The sequence below is a fragment of the Pongo pygmaeus genome, chromosome 6 (assembly GCF_028885625.2).
Source record: "Pongo pygmaeus isolate AG05252 chromosome 6, NHGRI_mPonPyg2-v2.0_pri, whole genome shotgun sequence".
NCBI classification, from domain to species: domain Eukaryota; kingdom Metazoa; phylum Chordata; class Mammalia; order Primates; family Hominidae; genus Pongo; species Pongo pygmaeus.
This window is the reverse complement of record NC_072379.2, coordinates 27,315,907-27,334,438: the sequence shown is the minus strand read 5'-3', so window position 1 is coordinate 27,334,438 and position 18,532 is coordinate 27,315,907. Positions and strand designations below refer to the sequence as shown.

At 38.4% G+C, this 18,532-nt stretch overlaps 1 long non-coding RNA gene across 2 annotated transcripts in view; it reads right to left on the bottom strand.

Annotated features, from left to right (window-relative positions):
• Positions 1–118: 118 nt before the first annotated feature.
• The window catches only part of LOC129040660 (uncharacterized), a 107,578-nt gene continuing 89,164 nt past the window's right edge, over positions 119–18,532 (bottom strand). Inside the window, exon 7 of one of the 2 annotated variants that reach the window (XR_010127101.1) lies at positions 119–467. This is a non-coding gene — a long non-coding RNA (uncharacterized LOC129040660). Of the gene's footprint in view, positions 468–15,131; positions 17,695–18,532 lie in introns of those variants that run through there. The other variant, XR_010127100.1, reaches the window with a different exon arrangement.

Sequence of the window (18,532 nt, the reverse complement as noted above, 5' to 3'; positions counted from 1 at the left end):
ATTTAACCTTGTGAATAAGGCCATATGCATTTATAAATAATATATTATATGTCTATTCACAAATGCAAAGAATATAATACCAATTATTCAAAATTTTCAGATTTTATGAACTTCCCGGCTTCTGGTTTTTTTGTTTTGTTTTGTTTTTGTTCTTTGTTTTTTGAGACAGAGTCTAGCTCTGTCACCAGGCTGGAGTGCAGTGGCACAAGCTCAACTCACTGCAACCTCCGCCTCCCAGGTTCAAGCGATTCTCCTGTCTCAGCCTCCCGAGGAACTGGGACTACAGGCACACGCCACCACACCCAGCTGATTTTCGTATTTTTAGTAGAGACGGGGTTTCACCATGTTGGCCAGGATGGTCTCGATCTCTTGACCTCGTGATCCACCCGCCTCGGCCTCCCAAGGTGCTGGGATTACAGGCGTGAGCCACAGAGCCCGGCCAGCTTCTGTTTTTTTAAGCAGGCAGCCTGAAATTTTAAAAAGAAGGCAATCCTCTGAAATAAAATGTGGGCGACACGTGAATTGTACATTTTTTAGCAGCCAAACTTTAAAAAGAAACAAGAAACAGGTGGAATTGATTGTAACAATTTAACCCAATATATCTAAAACCTTATTCTAATATGTGAGTGATATGTAATTATTAATAAAGTATATATATTTATTTGGAACTGAATCTTTGAAATTAACTCCATTTTACCTTTCTAGCACATTGCAGTTCAGACCAGCCACATTCTAGGCAGCCAGTAGCTACACATGGCCAATAGCTGCCACATTGAAATGCAGCCCTGACATCAGGAGGGTGAAGGGCCTGAACACCCCTTTTCTGCCAGAAGTGAGGGGACAGCCTCTCTTTACCAACATCTTTCTACAGTTTTGAGGGTGGAACAGATAGTCACCATAGAAAGAGCAGAGGGCAGCAAGAATAAAATAACCACAGATACACCACTGCTGGCCACCTGTTGCCCACCTTTCTTCCAGAGATCAGACAGTAAACAAAAGATGATGGGGCCACAGAAGATTAAACTCTATGTCTTCAGATCTCTCCACAGTCATCACTTCCAGTGGTTAGATATAGAGAAAACAGATTAAAGGTAAACTTATTTTGCTATTTGGCCTGGCCCTAGTGGCCAGGGTGTGTTTATCTGTTTTCTCCTGTGGTGTGGGGATTATGTGAGTACAAGTACCAATCACATGCAAACATTCCTACATACTTTTCTGCATTACTTGATATTATCTTACAAAACATCCAACTTTAGAGCAGAAAAAAAATCAGTAGTTTTAGGGTGCCAACTGTTGGAAGGTAACTATAACAACCAGTAATCAACCTGTCATTAAATCCTGGCATCCTATCTGCAATGGGTGCACGTATTAGTTAGGTATTGCAGCATAACAAACCAACCAAGGCTTTTTTTTTTTTTAATACAGAGTTTCGCTCTTGTTGCCCAGGCTAGAGTGCAATGGCACAATCTCAGCTCACCGCAACCTCTGCCTCCCGGGTTCACGTGATTCTCCTGCCTCAGCTTCCCGAGTAGCTGAGATTACAGGTATGCGCCACCACGCCTGGCTAATTTTGTATTTTTAGTAGAGATGGGCTTTCTCCTTGTTGGTCAGGCTGGTCTCAAACTGCTGACCTCAGGTAATCCGCCCACCTCGACCTCCCAAAGTGCTGGGACTACAGGCATGAGCCACTGCACCCAACCCAGCCAAGGCTTCTTAGCTCACAATTGAGATGGTCAGTCATTTAAGCTGGGCTCGGTGGAGCAATTCTTCTGATCTCAGCTGAGCTCCTTCAGACATGTGTTATCAGCTGTTTGTTAACTAGGCAGCTGTGCTTCTGGATGTGCGCTTCTGCTTCTGGAGCTGTCAGAGCTGTCAACAGGGACACCTTGCTTCTCCTCCCCATGGTATGTTATCCTCCAGCTGCCTAGCATGGGCTTTTTTTCACGGAGATGGCAGCATTGTGAAAGAAAAACAGAAGTATTCAAGACTGCTAGGCCCCAAACTGGCACGCTATCATGTTCATATGTTTTTACAGCCTTGAGCAAACAAGGCCAGCCAGATCTAGGTTTCGGAAAACAGATTCTGGATCTCAATGGGAACAGCTGTAAAAATCCCTGGCAACGGGCGTGGATATAGAAGGGATAAAAAATTGCTACCATTTTTGCAATCAGTATCATTCTGCCTTTTTTTTTTTTTTGTATATGTGGTTTATAGAACTCTTGTACATCAAGAAACTTGTCCAAAGACCCACAGCCACTAAGTGGCTGGGCTGAGATTCAGGATCAACACTGTCTGACCCCAAAGCCCATGCACCTCCATAAATAACACTACTAAAGTAACTGCCTTCGACCCTTGAAATCCTGGTGAGTGACACTTCTAGAATAGATGCCAGATTCCTTTCAAATTTATGCCCATATAGTACTGTTTAATTATTGGTAATACTCTCAAGAACTGCAGATGCACACGGTGGCTTACATCTGTAATTTTAGCACTTTGGGAGGCTGAGATGGGAGAATCACTTGAGCTCAGAAGTTCAAGTGCAGCCTGGGCAACATAGTAAGATCCTGTCTTCATGAAAAAAGTTAAAAAAATTAGCCAGGCATAATGGCATAATGGTGCATGCCTGTAGTCCCAGCTACTCGGGGAGCTGGGGCAGGAGGATTGCTTGAGCATGAAAGGTCAAGGCTGCAGTGAGTCATAATTGGTTACACCACTGCTCTCTAGTCTGGGTGATACAGTGAGACCCTATCTCGAAAATTTTTTTAAAAAAAGAAATTGCAGAAGCATTTTGAAAGAACGTAGAATAATTTGGGAAAATCGCTGAGGGATGAGTTTAGAAAATCAAAGCCCAACACATTATTTTTTATTGTAAAAAATTGGAAAACTTAAAAACAACCAACTTTAGAGATATTAAATTTATCAGAGTTTAATTGAGCAAAAAATAATTTGCAAATCCGGCAGCTTGTGGATCCAGAGTAGGCTCAGAGAGACTTCAGCACAGCCACCTGGTGGAAAAAGATTTATGGACAAAAAAAGCAAAGTGACACACAGAAAATGAAAGTGAGGTACTGAAACAGCCAGATTGTTTACAGCTTGGGATTTGCCTTATTTGAACATTGTTTGAACAGTTAACTTTTTTATTGGCAAAAACACAGTGGTTGGTACAAGAATGTGTTACAGTCTACTTACATATCTAGTTAGGTTTCAGTTTACTATTTTGAAAAACACCTATTGACCAAACTTATACAGGAAAGGAGGCAGGTTTAGGCTATAATTAATTTAACAATTTCTCCCTTTTAGTTACCTTCTCAATTTTCAGATGTAGACCAAAACTTTAGACATTGATATCAATCTGTCACCATTAAAAATGTACTTATTTAGTTTCAAATCCCACTGTGAAGTAACAAAACTGTGGGTTTTATAAAGTGGAAATAAGGCCTTCAGGTTATTATTTTTTTAAAGGCTTACAGTAAGAGGACCTCCTTGTGTTGAAATCTACTATTTACACATGAAAAACAAAACCTGGCCTATAGATCTTAGGGATCTACCTCTTTCCTTAAATTTTCAGTTTATGTGACATTTAGCATGAGTGACTCCATTTTGGTTTGGTTGGTCTGTTTGGGCTTAGTGCACAAGCTCAGTCAGGAATAGTGGCCTCCGATAATTTTGTTTTAAAAATTCCCTCCATTTGGTTAAGTTCTCATGTGGGTCAGATTTTGACCGAAACTCAGGGCCTTAGTGCCACTTAGTTTCCATTGTTTTGGGTTTTTGTCCTTATCTATTATGTTATTCATAGGTCATGGTGTCCTCATGGTCACATATGTCTTTGAGTTTTTGTCATTCCAGTTAATGAGAAACCATTTGACATTCTAGAGATGACTGCATGCAAACATTTATAACTTTTGAGAGAATACAGTGCAGTAGGGAGACTACTATTTTGACATCAGGAGGGTAATACCAAGAGATTGAAGTATGCTTTTTAGCCAGGGTCCCCATGAACAAACCAACTACAATTAAATAAATCAAATAATTAGCTAGATAAACGATCTATTCATTTCAACCAAGCATCCTGTTCATTAATCTCCTATAACTGAATCTCTGTAATAGCCAATGTATTTCTCTAGTGCAAATACAAGTATTAGCAACTGCACAGATACTTCTCTGTTTATCCAGTAAGTAATCTAGAGAAATTCATTATTTAGCACAACTTTAATAAGAAAGTTTAAAGTCTATCGTGTAACCATTGCCTTTATGGTAGAATCTGCTATAGACCCAATTATAGGGGATAAATTTCTAACCATTGCCTCATTTACTCTAAACCATGGGAAAAAAGACCTAAAAATTATGCCCATTCAGAGGAGTAATAGCTTCCTGGCAATGCTCCCTAACCAATTCTGAATAAGTTCTCTTTAACTTACGAAGCAGGTTAAGAGCAGTGGACCAATATTCTGTTTCTGTTATTATGAGGCAACAAATGTCCCATTAAAATTTCTCACCTACATTGGCCCTTCATCTTTTACCTATCAAGGCATAAGTTTGTTCATATATAAGGTTTGGTGAAAATTCTCTACATATAAAAGTATACCCCATAAGTGCACACAAGAGACCCCTTTTTTATTTTTGTTATTTATAGAGCCATAAAAAAAATCTGTGAACTAAGAGTGTCATGATAGCAGAGATGTCTTGATTTTTTATCTTGTGTAAACAGCTATTTACATCAAGATTGCCATATTCTTTTGAGGAGAATCTTCCCTGGTTAGCTTTACCTTAAAATCTCCAATGGGTATACAATTGCAAGAGATTGGAGGGCCCCTTCTGAGTTATAAGATTATGAAATCAAGGTTCAAGGTCCTCGAGTCTTGCTGCAGTGTAGATGGCAGCCAGACTCAATCTCTGGGTTCTAGAGTATAAAGGGTTTTACTATCCTCAGTCAGTAGACTATTAGCTTTCTTTACCTGGTGAAAATATGCTTGGCCATAATGCCCTAAAGCCTTGCTGAATTTAGTGATAATTAGACTTTGGTAGCAGAAGATGCATGAGGTTCTATTGTTAGGTGCATAGGACTTCCAATGACTATTTTATAAGGGTCAACATATTTTTTCCACTCTAAGTGGATCTGATTGTCATCAATCTGCAACTACAAAAGCAATCCAATCAATTTACTTAGCTTTGCTCAATACTAGTGGATCTATAATAACTTATTTAACCGTTTTACAACTATTCTAATGAAATAAGTATCCTTATCATTGGAGACTTTTTCAGAAATGTCCCATGAAGAAAACATGTTTCCTAATATCCTTTAAGCTACTGTTATGACATCAGCCTTCTTGCATAAGAAAGCTTTTATAATACCAGAAAACATGCATTAAAAATTACAGTAAAATATCTGTAAAAACGTTTAACTGGCCCACCATGTAGCAGAAATGTACATGAAGTTTCAGTTGTCTTCTCAGGATTGTATGTTTTGTTTGTTTGTTTGTTAGTTTTTTTGAGACAGTGTAACATATATAATCTGCAGTTGCTTCTTGGGGGCATACTAAGCATGTCTGCTAGGTCTAGCTGTTTTTACCTTTTTAACTTTTTTGTATTTTTAGTAGAGATGGGGTTTCACCATGTGGCCAGGCTGGTCTCAAACTCCTGATCTTGTGATCTGCCTGCCTCGGCCTCCCAAAGTGCTGGGATCACAGGCATTAGCCACTGCACCCAGCCAATATTTTAGTATTTTAACACACAAATGACTCAGAAATCTTATGATGATCATTGAATTACCATAATATGATTTTAATATTTTAAATTATAGAAAAGGATTTTGAAACTATGAAACAGGCGTTATTCTCATTGTATTTCCCAGTCATCTTGGCTCTTAAGTAAGCATGAGGCACCCAAGATAGGTATAAAAGTCAGGTTTTGAGTAAGTCGTGAATTTATATACCAGGTGTGGAGCACAGGGCAGAAGAAAAATCCATCCTCTTTTTTTGCAGTGGCGTGATCTCGGCTCACTGCAAGCTCCGCCTCCCGGGTTTACGCCATTCTCGTGCCTCAGCCTCCCGAACAGCTGGGACTACAGGCGCCTGCCACCGCGCCCGGCTAATTTTTTTGTATTTTTAGTAGAGACGGGGTTTCACCGTGTTAGCCAGGATGGTCTCGATCTCCTGACCTCGTGATCCGCCCGCCTCGGCCTCCCAAAGTGCTGGGATTACAGGCTTGAGCCACCGCGCCCAGCCTCCATCCTCTTAAAGAAAAGCGAGGAGGCAAAGCTGGACAGAAAAAGCTGGAACAGAGATGAAGGGGCCATACTGGGCTTGATTCTGTCTGGTAGCTGCCAGTGTAGGCACTGAGAATTTGTTGCCAGGCCTCAACACGGCCACCCATCCTGACACCTGAGTCCACAGGCTCAAAACCAAAAATTTGCTCAAGTATTGAATTATATTTAAATGATTATTATGAAGCCTTTTTTTTTCCCTCGAGATGGAGTCTCACCTTATTGCCCAGGCTGGAGTGCAGTGGCGTGATCTTGGCTCACTGCAACCTCTGCCTTCCAGGTTCAAGTGATTCTCTGCCTCAGCCTCCCAAGTCACTGGGACTACAGGCACCCACCACCACACCCAGCTAATTTTTTTTATTTTTAGTAGAGATGGGGTTTCACCATGTTGGCTAGGTCTGTCTCAAATTCCTGACCTCAAGTGATTTGGCCTCCGAAAGTGCTGAGATTACAGGTGTGAGCCACTGCACTGGGCCTACAAATCCATTTCTATTTAACCAACAATTTAAAAACTACCTTTATTTACCAAGTATGGTCACATACACATAACATATATAGACATAAGGACAAACATATAGAAGCAGATCTTATAGCTTTTCTAAACAATTTTCATCTGCTGGCTTTTAAATACTTTTCATTTTTCCCATTTAGCCTATCAAACTTCCAGTTACCTGTTTCATTGCTCTAAGCAATTTTTATCTAGGCAACAAGCTTGCGTTTCTAATGGGACAACTTAGGTGAAACAAGAAATGTATATTTCTAAAGCACAGAGCTAACAATTTAGGCTAAAATGTTGTATTATTTTTTCAACCAAGGAAAATATAGTGTAAGTAAAAGTTCAGTTAAGAGACGATGGTCAGAAAAGCATAATAAATGTATGACTTGTGTAAATTTAAAACAATACTTTTTTTTTTTCTGTCACCCAGGCTGGAGTGCAATGGTCTGATCTTGGCTCACTGCAACCTCCGCCTCCTGGGTTCAAGCAATCCTATTGCTTCGGCCTCCAAAGTAGCTGGGATTACAGGAACCTGCCACCACGCCTGGCTAATTTTTTTATTTTTTTGTATTTTTAGTAGGGATGGGGTTTCACCATGTTGGCCAGGCTTGTCTCGAACTCCTGAGCTCAAGTGATCCATCCTCCTCGGCCTCCTAAAGTGCTGGTATTACAGGCATGAGCCACAACATTCGACCAAATATTTTTAATGTATTGCAGACACCTTACAAATAGAGATTTCCTTTACAGACATAGACTTTTTTTTTTAACAAAAGGATTTCAAGATAAATTTCAGGAAGTCGTAATTTAGTTCAAAAGGTGGTCTTTCTAACTTTGCTACTGTTCCTTGGCTATAATTACTGAGTTCAGCATGGAGCCTATTAAGAAACAGAGCAAAGAAAAAATTCTCTAAGGCTGGACTAAGCATGGATACATCTGACAAAGTAGCAAGCCTGCTTTACCTGAGGGTGTACTTTTACAAACACTTTATTTAGGATAATTTTCTTTTCACCTTCAAGGAGAAATGTCTACATATCTGTACAGATTTATAGCTATCATCAGTTTCTAATTTTCTTTCACTATGGTTAGAGAACACATATTGCATTTGTTAAATATTTAAATTGCATTTTTTATTTTTATGGCATTGAGTATATTGTCTCCTAGAGAAGATTCCACATGCATTTAAGAAGAATATATAATCTGCAGTTGCTTCTTGGGGGCATACTAAGCATGTCTGCTAGGTCTAGTTATTTTTATCTTTTCTTTTCAAGTGCTTCATTTTCTTGCTGATCTTCCTACTGCTTTTTAAATGATTATTAAAAGATATGTATGTCTTCAATTATTATCGTTGAATTCTCTATTTTTTCTTCATTTTTCTCAGTTTTGACTTTATGTATTTTGCTGATTATTTCTTAGGTGTATATATGTTTATAATTGTCATGCCATCCTTTTTATTATCCATTTTATTTCTATCAAATGTCCTACTTTATGTCTATTAAATTTTTTTGTTTTAAATTCTACTTATTCTAATTTTAAAATAACAACTACAACTTTCTTTTTTCTTTTCTTTTTTTTTGAGACGGAGTCTCGCTCTGTCGCCCAAGCTAGAGTGAAATGGCATGATCTCGGCTCACTACGACCTCTGCTTCCCGGGTTCCAGCGATTCTCCTGCTTCAGCCTCCTGAGTAGCTGAGACTACAGGCGTATGCCACCAAGCCTGATTAATTTTTTTGTATTTTTGGTAGAGACGGGGTTTCACCATGTTGGCTAGGCTGGTCTCAAACTCCTGGCCTCAAGTGATCTGCCAGCCTTGGCCTCCCAAAGTGCTGGGATTACAAGCATAAGCCACCGTGCCCGGCCAACAAATACAACTTTCTTATGGTAGCTATTTGCATGCTTCCACCTTTTCACTTTTGTAGTATTTGTTCTTTTGTATCCAAAGTGCATGTATTGTGAACAGCATTCAATTAGATTTTTCTATATTTAATTTTTTAAATCTCAGCTTTCCTTAATTGTTTAATCTTTTTTTTTTTTTTTTTTTTTTTTTTTGATGCAGTTTCACTCTGCCGCCCAGGCTGAAGTGCACTGGTGTGATCTTGGGTCACTGCAACTCCACCTCCCGGGTTCAAGAGATTCTCGTGCCTCAGCCTCCCGAGTAGCTGGGACTACAGGCATGCAGCACCATACCCAGGTAATTTTTGTATTATTAGTAGAGATGGGGTTTCACCATGTTGGCCAGGCTGGTCTCAAACTCCTGACCTAAAGTGATCCGCCTGCCTTGGCCTCCCAAAGTGCTGGGATTACAGGCGTGAGCCACTGCGCCTGGCCCTGTTTAATCTTTTTATATGTAATGTTATTATTTATATAGCTGTGCTTATATTTGTTATATTATTTTCTATATATCTCATGCATTTTGTTATATTTTTCTACTTCTACTGCTTTGTTTTGCATTAAGAGCATAATTATTATGTAACATTCGAATTTCTTTCATAATTTTCTTCACATATTTTCGGAATTATACCCTTAGTTGTTTCTCTAATTCTTACAATTAGAATTAGAGATGGAGTCTCGCTCTGTCGCCAGGCTGGAGTGCAGTGGCACTATCTCAGCTCACTGCAACCTCGGCCTGCAGGGTTCAAGTGATTCTCCTGCCACAGCCTCTGGAGTAGCTGGAACTACAGGCGCGGGCCACCATGCCCAGCTAATTTTTGTATTTTTAGTAGAGACAGGGTTTCACCATGTTGGCCAAGATGGTCTCGATGTGTTGACCTTGTGATCCGCCTGCCTCAGTCTCCCAAAGTGCTGGAAATTACAGGTGTGAGCCACCATGCCCAGCCTACAACATACATTTTTTTGTTTTGTTTTGTTTTCTGAGACAGAGTCTCACTCTGTCTCCTAGGCTGGAGTGCAATGGTGCGATCTTGGCTCACTGCAACCTCTGCCTCCCGGGTTCAAGCGATTCTCCTGATTCAGCCTGCCGAGTAGCTGGGATTACAGGTGCCCAACACTATGCCCAGCTAATTTTTGTATTTTTAGTAGAGACAGGTTTCACCATGTTGGTCAGGCTGGTCTTGAACTCCTGATCTCAGGTGATCCGCCCGCCTCGGCCTCCCAAAATGCTGGAATTACAGGCATGAGCTACTGTGCCCAGCCCCACAATATACATCTTATGTCATTAGAATGTGTTTCACATTTATACAAACTTAATACTGATGAAATACAAAACATGTTGGTTCTATATGTATTTGTTCCTCTTTCTCATTTTTGTTGTATTAATTTTACACTTCTTATATCCACATGTTATAAATTTGACACATTTTTACACTTATTTTATATAATTTTATTTATTTTAAGGAAAAAGGTAATTACATATCTACAACTTTTTTGATAATCATCTTTTTATTAGTTATTTACTTATTCCAGTGGAATCAATTTATTGTCAAGAGATTTTCTTTTTTGAGACAGAGTCTTGCTTTGTTGCCCACAATGGAGTTTAGTGGTGTGATCTCAGCTCACTGCAACCTCAGCCTCCCGGGTTCAAGTGATTCTCCTGCCTCAGCCTGCCGAGTAGCTGGGATTACAGGCGCGCACCACCACGTCCAGCTAATTTTTGTATTTTTGGTAGAGACTGGGTTTCACCATGTTGGTCAGGTTGGTCTCGAACTCCTGACCTTGTGATCTGCCCGCCTTGGCCTCCCAAAGTGCTGGATTACAGGCATAAGCCACCACACCCAGCCTATATTCATATTTTTATACAATTGTTTGTTTGAAATAAACTAAGATAATAAAGAAAAAGTAATATTCTTTTATACTTTCTTTTGTAATAACAATTACTTTTACCAATACTCTGTCATTTTATGTGAATTCAAATTATTATCTGTGGTCAGTTGATTTTAGCCTTATCTTTGTTTAATATTTTCTGTAAGATGAGTTGGCTAGCACCAAATTTTCTCAGTTTTTTTGCTCTGGAATGTGTTTATTTTACATTTAGTTTTAATAAATATATTTTCTCAATATAGGATTTTTACATGACAGTTTTTCTTTGAGGAATAAAAAAATTTCAATTGAACGTGAAAGGCTTTCAAGAGTTATTAGTCTTAATAATTAAAGCCTTAATAACTGAGGCTTATATAGTTTACTAACTAAAGCCTTTTAGTTTTAATAACTAAGAGCTTAGTTATTAAAGGCTTTAGTTTTAATAAATATATTTTCTTAGTACAGGATTTTTACATGACAGTTTTTCTTTGAAAAATAAAAACAAATTTCAATTAAACTTGAAAGGCCTTTCAAGAGGACAAATCAATACCTAAAAACGCCAACTGGGTTAACATAGGAAAGCCTATCAATGGCAGAAGATAATATATTAAATTGGGTTGGAGAGAGCAGTGAGAATAAAACTTGTGGACAATAAAAGTATATAAAGTGAGCCAGGCGCGGTGGTTCATGCCTGTAATCCCAGCACTTTGGGAGGCTGAGGCAGGTGGATCGTCTGAGGTCAGGAGTTTAAGACCAGCCTGGCCAACATGGTGAAACCTCATCTCTACTAAAAATCCAAAAACATAGCGAGGCGTGATGGCGGGCGCCTGTAATCCCAGCTACTCCGGAAGCTGAGGCAGGAGAACCACTTGAACTGGGGAGGCGGGATTTGCAGTGAGTGGAGGTCAGGCCACCATACTCCAGCCTGGACAACAAGAGCGAAACTCCATCTCAAAAAAAAAAAAGAAAAGAAAAGAAAAAGAAAAAGTATATAACGTGAGTAGTTCTGACTGAGATCAAATGAGGAGCTATTATTATTATTTATTTTATTTTATTTTTTTGAGACGGAGTCTAGCTCTGTTGCCCAGGCTGGAGTGCAGTGGCGCGATCCCGGCTCACTGCAACCTCCACCTCCAGGGTTCCAGCGATTCTCCTGCCTCAGCCTCCCGAGTAGCTGGGATTACAGGTGCCCGCCACCACGCCCAGCTAATTTTTATATTTTTAGTAGAGACTAAAAGGTTAACTTTTAGGTTCAACGTAGGTTTCACTATGTTGGCCAGGCTGGTCTTGAACTTCTGAGCTCAGGTGATCTGCCCACCTCAGCCTCCCAAACTGCTGGGATTACAGGCGTGAGCCACAGCGCCCAGCCAAGATCTCTTGAAGAAGACAGGTTATCTCAAAACTCAAGGAGCTTAAAATGGAGGCATTCTGCTCTTCTTAGTAAACGCACCTCAACAAGTTAGTTGAGAGAAGAGGTGAAAAGCAGCCTGTATTTTGCTCCCATGTCTGGTCCGCTGGCTCACAGATGTGTTGTCTGCAAGACAGAGGACTTTGCATATGTAAGTCTGATAGAGGTAGCATTTTTCTAATTCCCACAAAGGCGCTTTTGGTCTAATTCTGACTGTGAAAAAACTAGAGACCGCTGGAGAATATATGTAGAAGACACCCTGAATCACTTCAACCACAGGCATACATTGGGAAATCTGGCATTGTGTTCTATTTATTTTAATGTTTTGGTTATTGGGAGGTATTGGTTTTGCTGCCAAAGACTAAGACCACACAATCTACCAGGCCAAAGTTATCGGGAAAAGTGAGTTCACACAGAATAATTTAAAACCCAGTTATTCCTATTGTGTTTTCTAGTAATTCTGTTCAGTTTTTCCTTTTGTGGCTCCATTTCTAATTATCAGAAAGCTAGGACTTGTCATTCTTATAGAGTTTACATTAAAATTATGGGTCTGGAGGGGGATGTGCTAATGGCATGGCTTCCTTGTAAGTATATATTGGGGGCCTCATCCCTCATGCATAGACTCACTTCAGGACTCATTTGGGTAAATGTCTATTTGCCAGCATTATTAAAAGTGAGAGTTCAAGACTCAGGTAAGTGATTGAATGAGGTAGAATTTTCTCAATAAAATGCTAAAATAATTCCCTTCTAATAATTTCAGTAATATATCCTAGTGAGTAATAGCTAAATGCAGTAGAAGTTTCCAAATTAAAAGATCAATTTCATGAATTTTATTAGGCTATAAATTTTGAAAGGATTTTTAAAATTTTGAAAGAGTTTGTAATATTACCTTTGAATTAGAATTGCATTTTACATTTTCTCATTTTTCTAATTTTAATTTACAGTATATATAAAACTAAAATTTTGAATGTTATTATAAAAGATAGCGGAACTTGTTCAGAATTCAGTCATTCTTTCTTCTTTTTTTTTGAGACAGAGTTTCGCTCTTGTCACCCAGGCTGGAGTAAAATGGGGTGATCTCAGCTCACTGCCACCTCCGCCTCCCTAGTTCAAGCGATTCTCCTGCCTCAGCCTACTGGGTAGCTGGGATTACAGGCACTTGCCACCATGCCCGGCTAATTTTTGTATTTTTAACTCCTGACCTCAGGTGATCCACCTGCCTCGGCCTCCCAAAGTGCTAGGATTACAAGCGTGAGCCACAGCACCCGCCCATTTTTTTTCAGAATTGGAAATACTTTAGTACATTTATACTCTTTACAACCACCTAAAATTGAAATGTAGTAAACCATAAGATTATTATTCAACCTTTCTCATTTATTAGCTTGTAGCAGATAACCATAAAAAATGTTTAATTCTGTTATAGCAATTGCTAATACAAAAATGTTCTAATTTTTATAAACTAGAAATATCTGCATTTGGCATTTACTAGATTTTTGTGGAGTTAGTTACTAAATAACAGATATAGAACCTTTTAATAGTAAGCATAATTATAAACATAAATTCAGTTATAGTATTTCATATTTCATCACAAAACTAAGTTATAAAATATTATTCATATTAATCGGCTGAGTAACACTTTTTAGCAATGAAAGAATAATAATCTGCAAAAATTGAAGAAGATAGCATTCCCTTTTTATTAAAAAAAAACTCTGGGCCGGGCATGGTGGCTCACGCCTGTAGTACCTCCACTTTGGGAGGCTAAGGCGGGCGGATCACCTGAGGTCAACAAGTTCGAGACCAGCCTGACCAACATGGTGAAACCCTGTCTCTACTAAAAATACAAAAATTAGCCGGACATGGTGGCACACACCTGTAATCCCAGCTACTAAAGAGGCTGAAGCAGGAGAATCGCTGGAACCCAGGAGGCAGAGGCTGCAGTGAGCCGAGATGGCACTACTGCACTCCAGCCTGGGCGACAGAGTGAGTCTCTGTCTAAAAAACGAAAAAAACCTCTGAATTTTTTACTCATACAGTCTCATAAAATTTTAAATTTGCAATTTGCTTTTTAAGATATATTCACAAATTTGAAAAGTATGTTTCAATTTTGTTAATAAAATGTACATGTTAATGTTTTATTTCAGTAGGGATAGTGTCCTTTTATTATCTATGATTCTTAAAATGAAAGACAGTATGAAGTAAGGGTACTTTGAAATCAAAAGACAAAATATTGATAATAAGTGTTTATTTGTGACCAATGAGGGCATAAAATTGTTAAGAAAATTAAACAGTACAAAATTATGTAATCACATAAGCATCTTAATATTCGATAAGGCATTTTTAATTCTGTGTGTCTTTGTTTTGTGCACTTAGAGATAGTAATGTCAGAGAGAAAAGAACCTCAACTACTTTCAGTGTACATTTCCAACTTGGAAATATCTCTCCAAATTTAATATTTGACACAGTTAGTATGACTCTCGTTATCTCTTTACTGTTATGCACATGGATATGATGACAAAGGATACTGGAAGCCTTTAGATAAAAAAAGTGTTTATTGCCAGGCACGGTGGCTCACGCCTGTAATCCCAGCACTTTGGGAGGCCGAGGCGGGCAGATCACGAGGTCAGGAGATCGAGACCATCCTGGCTAACACGGTGAAACCCCATCTCTACTAAAAATACAAAAAATTAGCCGGGCATGGTGGCGGGCGCCTGTAGTTCCAGCTACTCGGGAGGCTGAGGCAGGAGAATGGCATGAACCCAGGAGAAGGAGCTTGTAGTGAGCCGAGATCGCGCCACTGCACTCCAGCCTGGGCGACAGAGCGAGACTCCGTCTCAAAAAAAAAAAAAAAAAAGTGTTTATTCACTAATATCTTAGTTGGGATGACCAGAAAACAATCGACAACAACAACAAAAAGAAACAAAAAACTGGCCAGGTGTGGTGGCTCACACCTGTAATCCCAGCACTTTGGGTGGCTGAGGCGGGTGGATCATGAGGTCAAGAGTTCGAGACCAGCCTGACCAACAGGGTGAAACCCTATCTCTACTAAAAATACAAAAATTAGCCAGGCGTGGTGGCGCATGCCTGTAATCCCAGCTACTCAGGAGGCTGAGGCAGAAGAATCACTTGAACCCGGGAGGCAGAGGTTGCAGTGAGCCAAAATTGAGCCACTTCACTCCAGCCTGGTTGACAGAGTGAGACTCTGTCTTAAAAAAAAAAAAAAAAAAAAAGAGAGAGAAAAACTTCCATTAGGATTTTTAGGGTTTTCTAATATTGGCAACACAGTATTTGTGACCAAGCCCCTCCAGAGTCTTTCTGTGTGCTACTTTTGCAGTGATACTTCCCCTGCCTATGCTTTTTCCTAGGGCATCTGAGAATTAAGTGTTGTGAAATTAGCAATATGTTTGTCAGCAAGAATTGTGTTTTCAGTTAGACCCCATACTAAGTTTAATTTCTAATAAATTGTTGATGCATTGCAGTGATTTGATGACATCTAATGATTATAATATTTCTTATTCTGTCATTTGTTTAATAAAGATCATGCATCTTAAATTTCAGTATCCATAATATTTCATGAAAAAGAATATGAATGATGCCAATCTAATACAGAAGAATTTCTCATAGCTTTAATCCCGCAACAATTGATCAAATGCTTTTTAATAAATGCTACAAATGAAGGCATAGCATCAAGTGATGAGTTTAATTACATCAATATTCACATTTCAAAAACTCTAAAATTCTTTCAATATAAAACAATAAACTTCAAATATAATTATAACTCTTCAAAGATCAAACTCTTGCTTCTTTTAGTCTTACATAAAAATAAATTATGTATTTTAACTTTTTTTTTGAGACAGAGTCTTGTTCTGTCGCTTAGGCTGGAGTGCAGTGGCACTATCTTGAGTCACCGTAACCTCCGCCTCCCAGGTTTAAATGATTCTCCTGCCTCAGCCTCTCGAGTAGCTGGGAGGACAGGCGCCACACCACTATGGTTCTGCTACATTTTTTTAATTTTTAGTAGAGACAGAATTTCATCATGTTTGCCAGGCTGGTCTTGAACTCCTGACCTCAAGTAATCCACCTGCCTTGGCCTCTGAAAGTGCTGGGATTATAGGTATGAGTCACCGAACCCGGCCTTAACTTTGGATTAATCTCTATAATCAACACTCTGCTTAACGTCTAAAGTGTGGTGTGTGCCTTACTGATTTCTACTGTGAGTTATCTGATGATTACTTTGGCTATATTTATTTTTTTACATTTACTGAATCTGAAAAAATCTCATTTAATGTGAACACTTTGCTGTTTTCTAAAAACATCATTTAATGTGAACACTCTGATGTTTTCTGATTTTTTAGAACAGTTTTTCTTCATTTATTATATTTGTAGTGTTTGTCTCCAATACAAATTCTCTAAAGTTGAATAAAGTGTGAGCAACTGTGTGAGGATTTCTCTCCAGCACAATTTCTCCTGTGTACAAGAAGATCCATGATACAAGTGAAGGCATTGAACTCGTCTTTGTATTTGCAATATTGTTCTTCACTAAAATTTTTTGCAATCTAAGGCTTGTATTTTGTAAAATGTCTTTAGACAGTAATTACATTGATAACACTACTAGTCGGTATGAACTCTTCCATATCAAGTAAGATAACAGGTATTACAGACATTGCCACATTCTTCACATCTGTAAAATTTTTCTCAGGTTTAAATTTCCTCATGTACAGTAAGGTGTAAGAACTGGTAAAAGGCTTTGGCACATTCTTTACATTTGTATGGTTTCTATTTGGTATGAGTTGCCTTATGATTAGCAAGATTTGAGTGTTAAAGGCTTTGTCCCACTCTATACATTTTCAGGGTTTCCCTCCAGTATGAATGTTCTTATGTTCATTAAGGTGTGAGCTCTGATTAAAGGCTTTGCCACATTCTTTGCATTTGTAGAATTTCTCTCCAGGATGAGTTATCTGATGTCTAGTAAGGTATGAAAACCATATAAAAGCTCTGCCACATATTACCCATTTATATGGTTTCCCTGCAGTATGAATGTCCTTATGTTAAGTAAAGTATAGAAACAATTTAAAGGCTTTGCCACACTCTTCACATTTGTAGGGTTTCTCTTCACTACAAAGTATTATACGTTTAGTAAAAGTTGAAGACTGTGACTATGTCACATTTGTCACATTTATAGATTTCTCTCCAGGATGAATTCTCTTATGCTGAGTAAGGGATGAGGACCACTTAAAGACTCTGCCACATCTTTCACATTCGTTGGGTTTCTTTTCAGCATAAATTCTCTTAATAATAGAAAGGGTAGAGCAAGATTTAACCACTTGGCTACATTCATTACATTTGCAATGTTTCTCTCCAAGATGACTTCCCTTATTTTCAGTTAAGTGTGAGCACTTATTAAAGCCTTTGCCGCATTATTTACATTTGTGGGGATTCCATCCAGTATTGATTCTCTGATGTTGACTTACAATTTAAGACATTTAAAATAATCTGTTTTTTTTTTACATTTAAAATCTTTCTCTCCAATATGTCCAGCATGTCTTATGTCTATTTATTATTGAAGATTTACTAAAGACTTTCACACATTTATTACATTGAAAGATTCTGCTATGAATAGTGGATGAACATTGGTTAAGTCCATTGTAACATGCCCCATACACTCACCCACAATTTTTCAGTCTTTTCTTATGTGTAAATTCTGAAGATTGCAGTTTCCATGTCTTCTCAGTATTACACTTTGGAATTAATGTATTTTGCTTTGCTTTGGCAATTTATCTTCAGTGAAATAGAAGACACCATTGGAAGAAAGAAAAAAAATTATCCCACTTACTAGACTCAGGTGAATATGCTTTACACATCTAATGTATAAAGTTCTACCAAGTACATGAGCAAGATGGCATAATAAAATACCACAGATCTTTATATACATACACACTTAACAAGAATATACTTAACGAAATTCCATTGTAATAATTCTAAAAATTAAGAGTTTGCAGCACTACAGGTTAGCACAATGCCAAGGGCCAAATAGAAGAAGGAAAGTGTGTTACATTTACCCATTACAACCCTTCTTCCTCTCCAATGCAGCATGATGCCTCTAGAAGTAAATTTCTGACTTCTCCCTCAAGAGAGAAAGAAAATACTGGCAGAGATGTCCATACTTCTAGCTTTTAGGGAACTTTTTAAAGACTGTTTTTTGTCTCCTATAACACAAAGTTCTAAAAGGAATGGTGCTATACTTTGAATGACAGGCTGCTTCTGCTGAGAGCAAAGATAAATAATTCTTACAGCAGTACAGAGAGGTCAGTATCACAAATAAACAACAGGTATAGCAAGTGATTATAGTCTCTTAAGAAGAAACACAGGCAAACTTCATTAATTTAAAAAATGTACAAACAATTCCAGGGTAGACACATCCTGAAGAACAAGTCTGAGAGGGTTCTAGAATCTCTAGCTTGGTCAACTGGTATCAGACTCCCTCATGACAAAGCCACTTTATAAATACTGTGACAAGAAGCTTTTTGTAAATGCACAAATTTCAATAAAAGTTTACAACATATACAAAGTTTCACCATAATATGGCCCTCAAAACCCTCTATAAATATCCATATAT